The sequence below is a fragment of the Plectrocnemia conspersa genome, unplaced genomic scaffold, assembly GCF_051122295.1.
Source record: "Plectrocnemia conspersa isolate PC_06_02 unplaced genomic scaffold, ASM5112229v1 ptg000001l, whole genome shotgun sequence".
Classification (NCBI taxonomy): Eukaryota; Metazoa; Arthropoda; class Insecta; order Trichoptera; family Polycentropodidae; genus Plectrocnemia; species Plectrocnemia conspersa.
The window spans coordinates 31963576-31982325 of NW_028277165.1; the positions used below are offsets into that span (position 1 = coordinate 31963576).

The 18750-nt window shown below is 29.9% G+C and overlaps 1 long non-coding RNA gene across 1 annotated transcript in view; it reads left to right on the forward strand.

Moving 5' to 3' along the window:
* Positions 1-3412: 3412 nt before the first annotated feature.
* The window catches only part of LOC148239631 (uncharacterized), a 74031-nt gene continuing 58693 nt past the window's right edge, over positions 3413-18750 (forward strand). Inside the window, exon 1 of the long non-coding RNA XR_015811358.1 lies at positions 3413-3554. This is a non-coding gene — a long non-coding RNA (uncharacterized LOC148239631). The remainder of the gene's footprint in view (positions 3555-18750) is intronic.

Sequence of the window (18750 nt, forward strand, 5' to 3'; positions counted from 1 at the left end):
TTACGTCCATACCCTTAACATACCTGCTACTTTTAGATTTTATTCTAAATTGCACTCTAGAGTATGAATATTTTAGTTTTCTCTTCGTAGCAATCATGTTTGCTATTGTTATCTTCGCGGCGGTAGCAGTAAATAAAGCTTTACATCGCAACGCATGAGAAATGTAAAATCAGGGGAAGACATTTTCTTGATTTCAGTATCAAAATTGTCATGCCCTGAATGAAGAAGCTATGATACAAACAATTTCTGAACCTATTAAGACATTCGAGTCAGATACAACGTCACATTTATCTCTTTTTATGAAGAACGCAAAGTACAGAAATAATCCTAATTTATCTTCCTTATAAACTGCACTTTAATTAACAACGATCCTCTGGATATAAACTACATTTATATATGTACATTATTCCATGTCATAAAGAAGTATCTATACCATAAAACATATGACATATCATTTTTACATGTCATTCTGAATTTCAACGTTTAAATTAAAAGTTGAGCTGAACAACGACGAAGTGATAACTAATTACGTGCTACTGCAATACGTAAAGACAAGATAATGTGATGAATAAAATTAATTAAAATAAATAAGTCCGAATCTATCCCATTTGAAGCCGGTTGATAATACTAGTACATTTAATACAAGTATCTATTCTAAAATCAAGTTTGCAAAAAAGATTTTTTTTTGCTTCAATATTCTAGCAATACATAATGCTACAAAAGATACAAAAAATCATTTAACCTTTTACTTATATATTTTACTCATATTTATTCATGGAATTTGGAACATTGTTGTTTAATAACAATAGTAAATATTATAAGCAAAATTTTTGATTGAGACAACTTAAGATATACACTCACGATTTTGAAATAACACGGTCCAAAAAAATATTGAATACATATTTTTACTATATTTTTACACGATTCCCGGAAATTCCAACTTGAAAGAGACGAGCTATTTCTTTGGATGAAAAGTTTTGGGAGAGGCGAAGGTTCCACATCTGTGGGTAAAGGTTTTAGTCAGAACAGAGCAACTATTAGTATAATTAAAAATAATAAAGATTCCATCCGAAAATCAGTTATTTCTGGATCAAAAATTAGTTCCAAAGAAGATGAAAAAACTTTTACTTTTGTATTATTTTACCCTAATTAAAATACGTACGTATGTATAATATTTTAATGAAAATATTTTTATAATTTATTTATTTGGTTTTAATTATTATATTTTTTACACGATTTTTTAAACAATAATGTTGTACTTTTTTCAAATAACACGGTTTTTTAAATTTAGGGAAGCATACTATCACTTTTTTTACACGGTTTTTCTGAGTTGGGTGTAATTTGATTTATTTTTATCTGTAATTAATTATCCATTAATTTTACAGCTTTCTAATTTTTATTTTCTAAAATAATTTTGCTATTTTTAAAAATATTTTTATATTTTAAATTGATTATTATTAGCATTAATAAACAATTTTTTATAATAATCTGCTTTAACTTTTCTCAGAAAAGCAGTAACAGCATTTCTAGTTAAGATTTTTTTCTGGGTTAAGATAATACTAGGTTGTACCTTCCATTCGCGATGATGACAAATATTTATATTTTTAATCAAGTTATTTAGATGTTCATCAAACCATAAACTATTACCATCAACATATCTGATCAAGGTTTTGTATAGCGATTTTAATTTTATTTATTAAATTATGAAAATCTTTGACATTTTCTAATAAATGAAAAATTATATATTATATTATATGTAATTAGTTCAAACTTTTATTAGGTCAAGTGGTGTTTGGTTAGATAGATTTGGGTTTGAACAACAAATGTACGTTTCGCAACTGTCAAATTGAGTTTCATAGACTTTTTAGAACAGCATATATTTTCACTATCAGTTAAATGCCCTACCTGCCCCCCCCCTACTCACTTATTTCAAATTATGCCCCAAATAATATTTTGTGAGAATATCCTACATGCATAAAATAAAATAAAAATATTCCGATGACTTAGAAAATTCAATTCATGGCTTACATGACTTTCTGAACTGTAACTATTTTTTTATTTGCGCTTTCAAATATTACGCAGATGTTTAAATATGTTTGATGTGAAACCCTCACTTTCTTAGTACTTCGATTCTCCTTATGCTTAAAAAATTAAATTCGAATTAAATCTCTGGTGTCTTTACACCCACGCATCGCGAGATAAAAGCGAATTAGGGTAGTTATAAATTAGCGTTCGGCGAGGTGAGATAGAAGAGCGTCGCTTTCAAAATTAACATTTCTTTCATTAATATCTTGTAATATTTTCGTCTGCTGCATGCATAAGTAATCGGCGAATAATACAAAAATCTCAGCGAGGAGAGAGAGAGAACGAGAGAGTCCGGCTAAATATTATCTCTCTCCTCGGGATCGAGGGGAGACGAGATGTAGTGTCTTATTTAGCGATCGCGCACGTGCGGCGCCACGTGCGTCAAGGTGAGTCGGCGTAATGAGATGTTAAATTTATTCGGTCCGCATAAGAATCATATTCGTGTATGAAATTGGGCCTCGCCGCATTATACTTTGTGTTATTATGTATGACGGAGGGGGCGGAGGGTGGCGGAATTCATGAAGCGCTCCTCCTTACCATTGCAAAGTTCCGCTCAACTTTGCCTGAATATTGTATACGGACCGAAGGCCTATGGGCGTCACAGAGGAGAGATGTATTATTAATTGCCCTTAACTCTCAGCGGTCCAACTGGATGACGGCGATGACTGCGGTGATTCTTCCGTTACGGTCCAAAATCACAAACTACATATAACACCTTTAACCTCTAAACTTTAATAAATAAACAGTCTATAGACACATATTGTATTACCAATTAGCTGCTATGTGTATTTCACTATATTGAGCAATGCGGCGCATCTATGACGAAGCAGAAGATGCCTCAACATTGGTAGACGAAACGTTGCGAAGATTGACTGTGAAAAATGTTCTCTTGCTCTAGTTTTGTAATTAAGTCACTTAACATATGTATCATTAGCAAGCAAGAAGTATCTACTTAATGTTTGAAATAATAAGAATAGTTTAATTTGGGCGCAAATGCGAGAGGGCAGCGAAAAGAGACCTCGAGGGGTCTTCCTCGGTACGCGACCGCGAGCCGACCCGCCAGAATGGCCATATTAACTTGTTAATTAGGTCCATAATACGACTTGCAGATGAGGCGGAGACTCTGGGAGCGAATACATAAAAAGGTGGCCGGGTGTAAGCCGATAGAGGCATCGGCGACTGCGGCGGCCGCGCTTTTGCCGGTTCATAAATAAGTGCGAGTATAAAGTGAGCCGTATTCAACAACCCCTGGTGCTGTATGCATAACCAATTGGTGGAGGCATGAAGCTTTCGGTGGATGGTATAAAATTCGCATCGGCCGAACTGATGGCAACCATTCTTGCATCACTACCCACCGCGAAAGTGTCTTCGGAGGTCCTGCTCCGGCGACGGCGCTTCGACGACGCCGCGCAGAGAGAAAGCGCCGCACGACAACGCGATGGACGCCCGTTGGTCGATCCTGGCGACAGGTACGCGCACACATACACACGCGAGTGTAATTCGAGACGAAGAAGTGCGAGTGTGTTTGTGCTACGCTATACGTACCGGAGACCCGCAGTGCGCGATACACCCACACACACTAACATATACTCCCACACACATCACATAACCTAAATTTTATGCACGTACACAAATAACCACATAACCTAACTTTAATTTACCGCGACACACTACATAACCTAACATATCTACAATAAGAAACATAACCTATACATAAATATTTCTTTTTTGTGATAAATAATATTTAATACTAATATTAAAAAATCGATGCTTTAACAGCTTTTCATACATACAATAAAGAGGCAGGTGTAAATTATTAATATTTTGTATTGATATGTAATATATAAAGATAGTCTATTCCAGATAAAATTAATATTTTTCAATAAAAAATATAACATTAGAAGAAAGAGTTACTTAATATTGTACACATGTTACAGTCACCCAGTTTCACGACACAACGTTAACCGACATAATGTTAACGACTCAATGTTAACGCGACTATAGCGCAAACAAAAATTACGTGAATTCCGATTATAGATAATCAATATATACATATATTTATATTAAAAAATATGTCAATATGATTTAAATTTAAAAATATTATGTTTTAAAAATATTTTACAATTATATTATTAATTTAAATTGACATGATACACTTACATTTCCTAATTGTACACAAAGTTTTACTTAAAAATAGATAAGAATATATTGCAGTTGGAATTCAAATTAAAATCAATTTAACAATCAAGCAATCATCTATGCTTAGAATTTTTGCTGTGTAGAATTTTCATGTGCGCAATTTTCCTTTACACAATAATTTGCTCACAAGCATTTATATATATATGTAAATATATATATATAAATTAATGTTAGTTATTAAATAATATATTAATATTGTAATACATCATATTAAATTAATATGTATTTATTAATATTATAAAATATTACATTTACAATATACAATAATTTTTAAAACAAATTTAGAACTTTTTATTTAATAAGTGTTGTATTTCACCAAAAAAAAATAAAAGTCAAAATTATAATCTTTTGCCAATAATAAATAAAACATAAGGATTGAAAATCGATAATATATAAATATTACATAAGCATATAAAACATATAAACATCAAAGATGACGTATGCATTTTCTATAGATGTATTTTAAATGTACATATATATTTACACGTTTTAAAGAAATGTTACAAAGATAATTATAAATAATATGTATTATCAATCTTATGCTTAAATTAAAATTTGTATCAGTTTTGTGCTACATCTCTAGAATTTATTCAGTTTTGTAAATTGTATATAAAATAATAAATTAATAATGAATAAAATTATTTGCTTTATTTATTTTTAATTTTTGCTTTCGATATTTATATGTTTTATATACTTATATTATATTTATACATTATCGATTTTCAATCCTTATATTTTATTTATTCAACATATTATATAAAACTTATTTGAAAACAAAACATTTGAAATTTTGACTTTTTGTGAATTAAATATTTGTTTCAAAATCAATTCACTCATTTCCAAATTAAGCCATACATCGACATCGTAAATTTATTGTTTTATATTAAAATAAAATTAATTCATATGTATAATATAAATGCTACCATTATGTCGGGTTAACAATTTGTTGGGGAACGTAATGTCGCATTTACGTTTAGACATTAACATTATCTCGAGTGTTTTGTCGTGAAACGGATCAGAGGGAAATGAAACAGCAAGTAGTTTAAAAAGTAGTACAGTTAAATATTTTTAATTGTTCAAATAAATATTTTTTAAAATTCAAATAATATTTCAAGAAAACCCAATGATGTAAAATATGATATGGCTATTTGCATCTACGTGTATTTGCTTTAAGAATCGTCCTATACTTTGGTATTATTTTGTGTAATATTCAAAAGTAATATATACAAACTTGCTTATTAAAAGTGAATTTATATGCTTTTCAAAAATATCTATGAAACTCAATTTAGCAGTTGCGAAACGTCTATTTGCTTTTTAACCCAAAACTAACCTAAACAAATTATTTTAATGAAAGTGCTAAAACTAGCTTGTAGAACGTATTCACTACTAGCATTGCATTGAAGACAAAAATAAATACCTTTGCATGATTCTTTTTTTAATCTATCTGATCTTAAAATCGAAACAGTATTTCGCGATATTCTCGTGAATCAATATCTTACACAGAAAATTTATAAAGGAGAAGAAGAATATACAGACAAAAAAATATCCTAAAGAAATTTTTACTTGCAATTCACCGCCAGCAATTATTAGCTAGCAGTTTACCGTCGCGTTAATTGATCACATAAATAATTTATAAGCTGCAAATAATTGCTAGCATATTTACTGTCTATAAGCAATGATATATGCTTATACAAGTCTAAATAATCTTTTTTTAAAAGAGGTTTAAAAAATATGCTATTCTAAAATGCCTACGAAACTCAATTTGACAGTTGCGAAACGTCTATTGGCTATCTAATCTAAGCAAAATAATCTAATGCAAAGTCAAAATTAGTTTAAGAATTTTTATTTAATTTGAAACGTTTTGCAACTGTAACAAAGAAGTTATATTTTCAATAGTATGAATTTAAATTTAATAAATAGTTTAGTTTAAATGAGCAAACAATTTATGATTCCACTGGTCAATATACGTGAAACTGTATTTATTCACTGCGTATATGGTAAAAATAACACTTTATTTTCAATTTAAAATGACAAAAAAATTATATGTATTAAATGTGCCTGAAGATAAAATATGCTATCAAATATTTGTACGCTATAAATTGGTAATGCGATCAATTGACAAGCTGGTGATTAATTGCTGACATCAAAAATGCATGTCAAAATCAATAAAAATCGTGCCGTTGCCGTTATAGTGGGAACGCTCGGTTATCTACAACTTCTATGACTTTTTATTAAGTAATAAAATAGAGCACATCTAAGCCGAATTTTGACCAATAGGAGAGCACAAAAAACAATTATCAGGGCAGAAATGCTACTAAAATGAACACTTCTAAAACACTAAAATCTAACCTATATTCTAGTAATTGTGATTTTATCGTGTATTCACAAGAAACACGCATAACATATTTTTTATAATCGACTCTTCATTGTATTTACAAGGATAGAAAATTACGGATGCAATATGTTGATTTTATGTATAAAGCTTCACAATTGTTGTTGATATTTTTTTAGCCTTGAAATAATGTTTGATTATGTTAACCCCAATATGGGGTCACAATCGAATCGATTGTTTTATTATACCAAGAAATTTTCTAAGAAAAATATTATAATTTGCATTTTTTTTTATACATTTTTTAATTAAGTTTTTATATTAGCAGTAAACTCTTCGATCATATTTGTTAAAGGGCTTAGTAATAGCATTCGTAGTAATACAATATAAATTCACGCAAACGCTATTGTTGGGGTAATATCGCATCAAAGATAAGAAGTGACGTTAGATTTAGGGAACCTCCCCTATTTTCCGGAGTATAAGAAGGAAACGCTTTTCGTTTTATACACTTGTGTGTTTTCTATTAGCGTGTAATTTATATTCGCAAGTGTTTGTATCGACTTTAATATTTACAATAAAATTAATTAAAAAGTATATATTCCGAGTTTTATTTTCTATAATACTAACTTTCCGACTAACATCCGAGTTTTTGTGGAAAAGCACGAAAGCCTCGTATAACCCCGCCCCCTGTGAAATATCGCTCGATGTAGGAACGTCACAGCCACAAAGCTGGATCTCGGTTTCTCAATTTATTTGCTACGTTGTATATAAAGTTTTTGCGCTTTTATAAAACACGGAAACAATACAATGAACACGTATAAAATATAATATTTACATTAAAATTGTACGAAAGTGTTATTTTTTCCCCTTTCAAAGGCACGTGTAACCTTTGGGTTATCCTAGCATTTTTTGTGCTTTGTTATTATTTCATTTGCATTTATTTTGAGTAAATAGTTATTTTTCTGCGTACGCTGAATTAAATATAATATGAATAAAATTTAATATCAGTCTATTAAAAAAAAAGTGCTATATAATCATTTTTTATACTGAAATATTAAAAATATGTAATAATATACTTAATATAGATTGCGACTGAAGCTATAAAAAAACTTGTTTATTAAAACAAATTAATTTTAATGGCATTTCAGTGAAATATGTTTCTACTAGTAAAAATGTAATTTATCTGATAGTTGTTAGTTAAATTATAAGCTGTTATAAGCTGTCATCTGATTTAAAGAAAAGTTGTGAACACTATTTCTAAAACCATATACGCTGTATTTTTTTTTTAATAATAGTTGTAAATGTTTCAGTTATATTGAATAGTGAAATTTGTGATGTTAAATACATTTTAACTGACCTTGTTATTGAAATTATATTTACACTAGTGAAAACATAATTCAATGAATAATTTAACAGTTTCAAAACATTATTTGCTGTTTAAATTTAAACGAATAAATCACACCCTGCTTGTACTAATAAAAGTTTAAATAGCAAATGGACATTTTAAATTGGCAAATTGAGTTTCATATACATTTTAGAAAAGCATATAATTTCATTAGCACCTATCAGTCTGCTAGTAGAAATATATGTATTTATAGCTACAGGTGAAATGTATTCGGATATAATTTCAATAAAACAGTCAATTATATTTTTACTAGTGAAAATAAAATTTCACTGGAAAATGCAGATTTATTGTTAAAGTTGCAAAACATCAATTTTCTGTAACTCAAAGCTAACCTAAACGAATCAATCAAACCCAACATGAAGTTGGGTTGGGTTTGATGAAAAAAAATACACGTTTTACATTTGTCAAATTTGTCAAAAGCAGCAATTAATTTTAGTAAAATAATATTTTCAATAGTAATAATACAAATCTACTGGTAAAAATATATACCCCACTTTCTCTGAAACAGTCATTAAAATTATATTTATACTAGTAAAAATATAACTTATATATATACTAATTATCAGTCAGATTTTAATGAGCTAAAGAGTAGTTTTGTCTCCATCACACACAAAATTTTCCGTATTTTATCGCATTTTATTATAGAACTTCGACGCAACTATAATATAAATATATAAATACGAAGCTTACTAAAGCAAAAAAATACTCACTAAAGTATTTAAAACCGGTATTATCAAGAGAAAAAATAGTCAATACCAGTAGTGATATTATTTTTTTTATTAATTGGTAATAAAAATAAGACCGAAAAAATAATATTTAATTGATGATGAACTTCCTGCAGCGACGGTACTGCTTTTGACGAGAATTTCAATGCCATTTTGACAAAAACTAGAGCAATCACTTCTCAGAAGTAAAAATTCTACGTCAAAAGCAATAAAATTGTGTCGTTGCTGTAGTAATGAAACGAGCAGTTGTCTAGCGCTCATATAACAATTTTGATTATAATATTTTAATTTCATATGGAACATCTAAACCGAATTTTGACCAAAAGGAGAGCGCAAAAAACAATTATCACTTCTCAGAAGTCAAAAATCCACGTCAAAAGCAATAAAATCGTGCCGTCGCCGTCACGATTTTATTCCTTTTGACGTGAATTTTTGACTTCTGAGAAGCGATAATTGTTTTTACGCCCTCCTATTGACCAAAATTTGGTTTTAATATATTTTTACTACTACTCTAATATTATAAGTACATAATAATATCATTAAGAAAAGCTATCATATTTTTAAAATATGTTGTTATATCGAAATGCATACAAACTATTTATTTTTCCCCTGATAGATGAATTGGCTTAGTTTGTATTTTAAATTTGCCCTAATGAAAGTTCTAAAACTATAATAAGTTTATAACTTTTATTAGGTCAAGTTGAGTTCGGGTAATTTGTGTAGGTTAGGTTTGGGTTGGAACAGCAGATGGACGTTTTTCAACTGTCAAATTGCGTTTCATAGATATTTTAGTTCAGTTATATTATATTTCCGCTAGAAGAAATACATATCTAATGGTGAATATGTATATGGACTTTACTAGTAACAATATAGCTCCAGTAAAAAAACATTTATACGTTACATATAAATAAATAGTAATAATAGAAAAATTAAAACCATATAATTTTATTATCATCCGCCAGCTAAATTATATTTACTGAAATTACATATATTAAAAAATATTTTAGGGATATAATCGTGACTATTTTTTTAGATGTTCTTTGTATAAAAAGTCGAGAATATCTGTTTAGAATCAGAGATTTCATATCAGATTTTTTCTAGACAGAATTATTTCGGACACATTGTTTTGAACAATTTTTTTTAATTCAATTTAAAAAATAAGGTAAGTATTTGAAAATTTTATGTTTTATATAGATCTTTCTGAACGGATTTGGACAAAAGTAACGTTTTCAATAACGAAAAAAAGTTATTAAGACGCGCTCGAAATTTTGTCGTTTTTTGCGGTTAATCGAAGTACAAATAATGATTTATTGGATTTAATTCAAGTTGATTGCTACATTGAACTTGATACTTAGATATTTAATTAAAAATATAAAAGATAAAAATTGTCTGGAATAGTCAATGACCGAAATAATCAGTGTACGCAAAAATCCTATCCGGAAAAAATCAGTGTTCGGAAAGCTCCTGTCCGCAAAATTCATGTCCAGAAAAATCACCGAGCCATAATATTATATCACTTGAGTAGTTTACTTAGAACTGATATTTTACTGAACAGTTTTAGGGTACAGGTATGCTTTACTAATGCTATTATTTCTTTTTAAAGAAATTGATCGCGAAAATTTTAAGTACATTTTATTATACATAATTTGCGATTTTCATAAGAAAATTAAAATGTGAATCTGACCGCGCCCTCCGTAGTATTTTGATGTATTTTTTTTATAAATATTCCTACCATATTGCACTAAAGAAAATACTGATATTTATGGAATTGGTATTGAAACCTTAATCATCTAAAATGTAATCAAAAGTATTTTTTCAATGTGACACTACATACATATTTTTTAGGCGTTGAATGCTATTATAAGATCACACTTATTTAATTGTAATAAGTAGAAACAAAACAGTTCATATGAGCCGTTGATTTTGAAAGTGGGGCAAATCCATTTTGTTACAAAAAAGAGTTACAGCTAATTTTCATTAAAAATTAACTTAAAATTTATGTTTTTAATCAATTCACAATCATATATATAAATAAGTGTACATTTTTTACTTGTAATTTATTTTCGTCAATGATATTAATTATTTATTGATTTTGAAAGTGAGCCAAGTCCACTTTTAATAAAATAATTTAAATAAAGTTTGTCAAAAACTTATCTACTAATACATCATTTTAAAATTAAATATAATTAGTGGTCTTAAAAAAGATTTAATAAAAAAAAATTGTCAAAAATATTTAAAAACGATATTTAGAAAACAACGAATTAGAAATTAAAAAACTTACATTTTTTTATATTAAATATTTTCCAATCTCTAGTTTTTATACATTTTCAAGAAGTTGGTTGAAATCGCAGAATCAATCATATAACGTTTTTCAATCAAAATCTCAACTTGTTAAAAATTCAGACTTACAACGTAATTCGCGTCTCATACTAAATTATGATCAATAAATTCATTGTTATTGTATTAAATATTATTTTGTATTAATAAGGCCCATGGATATTAGTAAGAAAGGAAGAATAATCACATCAGAAAGTGGAGATAGCTCGGAGCTAAATAAATACAGATCAAAGAACTTAACACAAAGAAGAAGAATATTGAAACTGTCAGATTCATCATCAGATGAGAAAATTTCTGGATATATCGAGAAGAACGATGATACATACATTAAAAAATAATAAAATCTTAATGAAATAGTAGCAAAAAATATTGTACTCGAACAAGAAAAATTGTTCCTGAAAAAAAATGAAAATAAAAACTGTCACTGCAAGTGAGGTTACATGAATGAGGTTGCATATAGCCGAAGAAAGAAACAAAATTTCATAATAAACAAAACATACTTCTAAATGGTTTTACACAGATTATTTTCGAATCAATTTAAACGCAAACCATTAATTATCCAACAATAACTTAATACAGACTTATCCCACTTTCAAAGTCAACGGCTCATATGTTTGCGAGCTGCAATTTTGAGTTTTTTCACATGTTTGACAATCGTCGACGCCTTGACAATTTCTCTTTATAAGTTCTAGTGATATTTACGTAAACTTTAATAAGCTGAAACTCTGATTTTACAAAAATATTCAACAGTAAGCGAACATCAACGTTCTACATATACTAACGCTGTTTGAGCAATACCTTGGTATATAGATATGTTTTTTACAGCAATTTACGTATAAAATTCTTTGGCTTTTATAAAAGTTTGTTAAAAAATATCAACGACGACGATAGTAATGGTAGCTATTAAGGATAAGTTTTTAAGACAAGATAAGCAGTCCTCGTCGGACAAAAGCTTCGGAGCGATGACGACGAAGCGAAGAGCGTCACGTAGCCGGCTATTGTATCGTTTGAGGCGCGGATGATTAGGTTTGACGTTTTGTAAAGCGAGGTGGTGAAAATAAAAAAGTGCTTCTGGCTTTGTGGACCGCGAGCACTTTCTTGTGCGCGGTTAGCATCACAATGGAAGGCTTCGGCTCATCGTCAGCTTTGTCGCTCCGTCGCCATTGTCCTCCGCGCATGAATATGTATGGCGGTGGAAAGCGTGGATAAACGGAGCCAAATTACCTACGATTAAAAACGTCGGCCATTATATAAACAAACATCATCAACATATATGCTAATGTATAGCGCGAATCCAGGGGCCTCGCCGAAATATTGATCTGCGTGAGAAAAATAAGAGAAAAAATCGGTTATGTAACAAGAAAAGAATGGGCGGAGTCGAAAGAGACTGGTCGGGCTCCGACATGCGCAAGATATCTTTCAAAATGGGAGCCCAGATGAATCTATGTGTGCACACTACTACCACAGTCGCGGCATTTCAACAAATATACCTACCTACCTACCTATATTTTCGAGATCAAATAAAATACAGACGCTGCGGTGGAAATTTTACGACCACTAAACCCGACGTCTTAGAAGGACATAATATCCATCTAAGTGCGTCTGGCAAATATAGATACTTTTTACTCCAAACGACCATTTTCCTACGAATTCATAAAAGTAATATAAAAATTAAGGCGATGGCGGTATTAAAATTACCATTACCGAATTAACTGAAAATTCTATCATAACACTATGGGTTAAAAATTAACATTTAAATGTGAAAATTCAAACTACTAACACGCTTTAATATTAAGATAAAACATTTTATTATTATATATATATTATATAACAAAGTCGATAAAGCATTTGCCCTCCCTTGAATTTGGCCCGAAAAATGCATGTCATTTATTAAAATACCATGAATTTTAATGAAATTAAGATACTAAAAAATGACCACTGACTGGTCACGTTTTGCCCTCCTTCCTCGAAAAATCTGAAATAACGACCTTGATTCTAAGTCAGAAATTCGCGGGTTATCCCGCAAGAAAAATCTAAAATACAGTCTCAGTTCTATTCCGAATTATGAGATATGCTCTTATTAATTAAATAAATTGTTCAAATGCCTTTATTATACATTACATTTTTACCAGTAGATACATATTTTCAAAATAAATTATTTGACAGGTACTAGTAAAATTATATGCTTTCAAATTTTCTTCCAAAATATATACATTTACATACTAATTATTATTTATTTACACACGATGTATAAATGAAAATATATTTTTACTAGTGTAGTACAAATACATTTCCACTGGTAGATATATATATTTCTACTAACGGAAATATATTTTAATTGATAGGCGCTAGTTAAATTATATGCCGCTCTAAAATGTATATTTTTTATTCAAACGCACATCACAAAAAAATACTACTTACTGGCAAACTTTTGCCCCTCCCTCTTAGAAAAAGCTAAAATGACGTCCTTAATTTTGAACCAGAAATTCTCGGGTTATCCCGGCAAGAAAATTTAAAATTATTTAAATATTTTTTTAAATATGCAACTTCAGTGAAATCATATCGGAATACATTTTCACCGGTAGATATATATTTCTATGAAAGCCAATTCGACAACATAATAAAAGTCCTAAAGCTAATTATAGTTGTAGAACTTTCATTAAGTTAAATCCATAATACCTATTAAGCCAACTCATCTCTCAGAGGAAAATAAGCGAAAAAATAAATAGTTTGTCTGCATTTCGATATAACAATATATTTTAAAAAATATGATAGCTTTCCTTAATGATATTATTATAAACTTATAATATAAGAGCATTGGTCAAAGTATATTCAAACCGAATTTTGATCAATAGGAGGGCGCAAAAACAATTATCGCTTCTCAGAAGTCAAAAATTCACGTCAAAAGCAATAAAATCGTGTCGGCGCCGTCGCAGTGGGAACGCTCGGTAACGAGCGTTCCCACTGCGACGGCGACGGCACGATTTTATTGCTTTTGACGTGGATTTTTGACTTCTGAGAAGTGATAATTGTTTTTTGCGCTCTCCTATTGGGCAAAATTCGGTTTAGATGTTCCACATTACATTTTTAATATTGTTATAAAAATTCGTAGTATGAGCGCATGATAACCAAGCGTTAACACTGCGACAGTAATGACACGACTTTACTGCTTTTGCCATACATTTTTGACTTCTAAGAAAAGATAACTGTTTTTTGCGGTCAAAATGTTGTTTATATGTGGTACATTAAATTTTTAATATTATTTTAAAAAGTCGTAGTATGAGCGCAAGATGACGGCAACGGCACGATTTTATTGCTTTTGACGTAAATTTTTGACTTCTGAGAAGATTTAATTTTTTTGCGCGCTCTTTTTTGTCAAAATTCGGTATAGATGTGACTAATTGTAAGTGTCGTAATATTGTTAAAAAGTTCTAATATATAAACGCAAAATAACCGAGCGTTTCCTGCGCGACAGTGACGGCACGATTTTATTGTTTTTGACGTAAATTCTAAGCATAGACCCCCATGAATTGCTTAAAATTAGAAATATTAAAACTTAACCTTTAGTATTCGCACAAATTCCGATTCAGATATTTTTCATTTATTAATGTTTAATTCTATAATTATTTTTTAAATAACGGGCATGATGACGCATTTGAGAAACCTGTCCAGTTATAATAAATTAATCAAAAATAGTGTTCAATAATGTTACAAGAATTTGGAATAAGGAAGCTAAAAGCTACTCATAATTAAATATACCTCGATCCTTAAAAGTTTTAGCAACTCTAGATTTATTCTTTAGATTTGCAGCAAAAACATATTTGATTTTTAAATTCATTATTTTTTTGACTTAAAATACATATAGTATAATATTATAATAATACACATAAATAATAAAACGAGCTTATAAATACAATAAAACAGATTTGAAATAAAAAATAGCCTTGAAAGCTTTGTTATTATAATTAATATTGGTGTACTCTCAGTATTATATTTTATTTCATAATTATATTTTGCAAAACTTACGTGCGTAAGCAGCATAAAACTGTATATAAGAAACACGTAGATGAATTAATTGCCTTATGAAATTATAGTGTTGCTTAATTAAAATTCTTTACAACTCATTTCCCTTTTCTCACTACTGATAAAAACTATGCGCTCATTTGTAATATCAATTTAGCACGAAAATTACTAGAATACTTTAAATTCTTAGTAAATTTCCGACTTTCGCGATCGCTGAGATTTACAATGTACTCAATAAAGTACAAGTTTATAAGTATTACATAATACTATCAAAGATTTCTATTGTTCTTTGTATTCATTGGTTATTATATGCGTCGCGACGATCATTATAAAAACAATCATTATGCAATTAAACATTTGAAAATAAAAACAGATCTTGTGCACATCTAAAATAAATAAGCACTATTCTACATCTTTGTGTTTAAAAAGTTTTTTGAGAAGCTGGATGGCTTGTGCATGTCTTTGCCGCTACGGTAAGAATAAGGGACGCGATCGCGACTCTCCGAGAATTGATACTACGATTCGTACTTCCTTTTGTAAAAATATCTCATACTCCCGCACAATAACTGTGGGTGTAGAATGTTCTTGACGTTTTGGGTCGCATTCTTTTTCGTGAATCATTAGAAGAAGGTGCGACGGACTTTCACCTGAAGAGTTATGAGTAACGTTGCGACGGACGGCCGCCATCGACACGGTGAGGTAATTATTCGCACGGTGCGGGCGAGTAATTGTCGAGTGCAACAATGGCGAGTGCAACGGCGCTAATGACACACGACCGATTACTGCTAATCACCGTCGGCCAATTTCTGACATGTCAGCCTTTCGTCTGATTGCCGACAAGCCACGATGCGGTCGCACTTATTTGTGGACAAAATGGCCGACGTGTGTCTCTTCAAACCTTGCGAGTCACTCGACCGCGTCGCACTAATTTACTTTACAACCGCCGTTCTTTATTGTTATTGGAATTTCAGTCTTCTTGTTATTTTTAATTGCATCCAGCGTTATTATAACTTTTATTACTCACCGGCGACGCTTAACTACCGACGTCTCAATAACCGTAACTTATTTTCATCGCGTTTTGATTGAACGGATTTTAATATCGCTTTCGATGCAACACAAAATTTTAATTATAATAAAACATTTTACATTATGACCCCGCTCGAAATTGTATTAGGCAATTGTACGCTTAGTTTAATTGTAAATTCGCTTTCATTAGAGAATTTTATTTATTGTTTTTCTGCGTCGATTCAGAGTGAGTTATTATGTAAATCGACTCATTCATTGATATGCCTACTTCACTGAATGGTATGTAAAACATTCTATAAATCATTCAGTTAATCAATTTTAATTCATAGCAAACAATTAGCGCAGACCGTCGTTAATTAAATAACACCTGATAATTACGTGCATCGTATACCATAGACTTGTATATCTTCCATTTTAAAAAAATTTATTACAATATATGATAATATAATATTATTAGAAAAAAATGAAATGGAAAATCCAGTGTTAAATCTGAAGGTGAAACTATAAGTTTCTGTGATTCAGTTAAGAACCAAATCAGAGTGTCCTACCCATAAGGGTCCGGGAAATTTAACGCCTGAAATTCACCGCTATCAATTAATTGGTAGCAGTTTACCGCCGCGTCACTTGATTGTAGCATATAAATGATTACTAGCATATTATATCGCTAGACAATAGGTCTAATTTATATCAATTTAATAGTCGTTTGAAATTATTTAGAAGTGTTGCTTCTACTATCTGCGCAGTGAATAATTACAATTTCACTGATATTACAATCGATTATAAATCATTTATGCTTTTGTCTAGAAGTAATACGACTTAAATGAGGTACATATAAACATAATTTTATTCATAAGTCAAAAGCAATAACATCGTGTCATTGCCGTCATAGTGTAAATGCTCCATGACTTTTTTATAATATTATTACAACTTCCAAGAAGTGTGAATTAAATATAGTACATCTAAACCAAATTTTGACAAACAGAAGAGCGCAAAAAAAACAAATATCATTCCTCAGAAGACAAAAGCAATAAAATCATTAACGCTCGGTATCAAACGTTCTCACTATGACGGAATATTTCGAACTGAAAAAAATTCACGTCAAAAGCAATAAAATGACATAGTGAGAATGCTTGGTTACCTGAGGCTCATACTATGACTTAATATAATAATATTACAAATTAAATAATGCAAATCTAAACAGAATTTTGAACAATAGGAGAGCGCAAAAAACAATTATTACTTCTCAGAAGTCAAAAATTCACGTCAAAAGCAATTAATTCATATCGGAAACGTCGTAGTGGAAACGCTAGGTATCTGGTGTTTCCACTATAACCACGGTGGAATTTTCCAGACACGTCAAAATAAATAAAAATCGGGCCGTTGCGGTCGTAGTGGGAACGCTTGGTTATCTAACTTAATATAATAATATTACAAATTAAGTAATGCACATCTAAACCGAATTTTGACTAATAGGAGAGCGCAAAAAACAATTGTTACTTCTCATAAGTCAAAAATTCACGTCAAAAGCAATAAATTCGTATCGGAAACGTCGTAGTGGAAACGCTAGGTATCTTGCGTTTCTACTACAACCACGGTGGAATTTTCCAGACACGTCAAAATAAATAAAATCGGGCCGTTGCGGTCGTAGTGGGAACGCATGGTTATCTAACTTTATATAATAATATTTCATGTTAAATTAAGCACATTTAAACCGAATTTTGAACAAACCGAAGAAATGCTGGCGGTAAATTGCTGGCAATATTTTTTTCTAGATTCCCATCCGCGGCTCGAGTAGCAATATTGTTAAAAAAAATTAATAAAATGATTTAAAAATTTCCATTATCATTTTCTAATAAAACTGGTTATATTAAAACGCAAAATATACAACAAAAATCCGTTGTTTTTTGTTGGAATAATAAAGTATTTTTCTGTAATGCAATAAAACCTAATTTTTAGAGCCATTATATTCAAGCTATTTCACAATTAAATAAGTTGCATAAAATCTGCTATATACAAAAATGTTTTTTTTTATTCATTTAAGGCAAGTTATTTGGTAGCAAATTTAATTTAAAAAAAAAACTTCGTTTACCGACGATAAATTTATTAAAGGATGTAAAAAATATTGCAAATATTATTCCACAGCAATTAAATGAAAACACTTATGTTACAAATACGGCTCAACTTCCTTTGAGGAATTTACAACAAATTTAATATTACAGAAGAACTGACATTCCTAGTTTCACTAAAGGGCAAGTTTTTTTTACATACTTATATGAAGCAGTGTGTAAAGCAACATGTTTAAAATAGTCACTGATAATTGAATAAAAAGAAAAAAATAACAAAACTTGTTGACTATAATGCAATAAAGATCGATAATTTTAATTTCATGAAGTATCACTACATTCTACGTCAATAAAGTAACGGTAAAAAATAGACAATATTATAAACGTCGTTGTTAACAAAATATTTTTATTAATAATCAAATATTTCTAAATCATTGAATATGAACTACTCTGACACTGTATATGTACTATTTCTGTAAAGTGGTTAAATCACAAACTCAAAAGGAAACCCTGAACTTGAATTTAAAAATAGTTGATTGAATATTTGTAGATGGATAT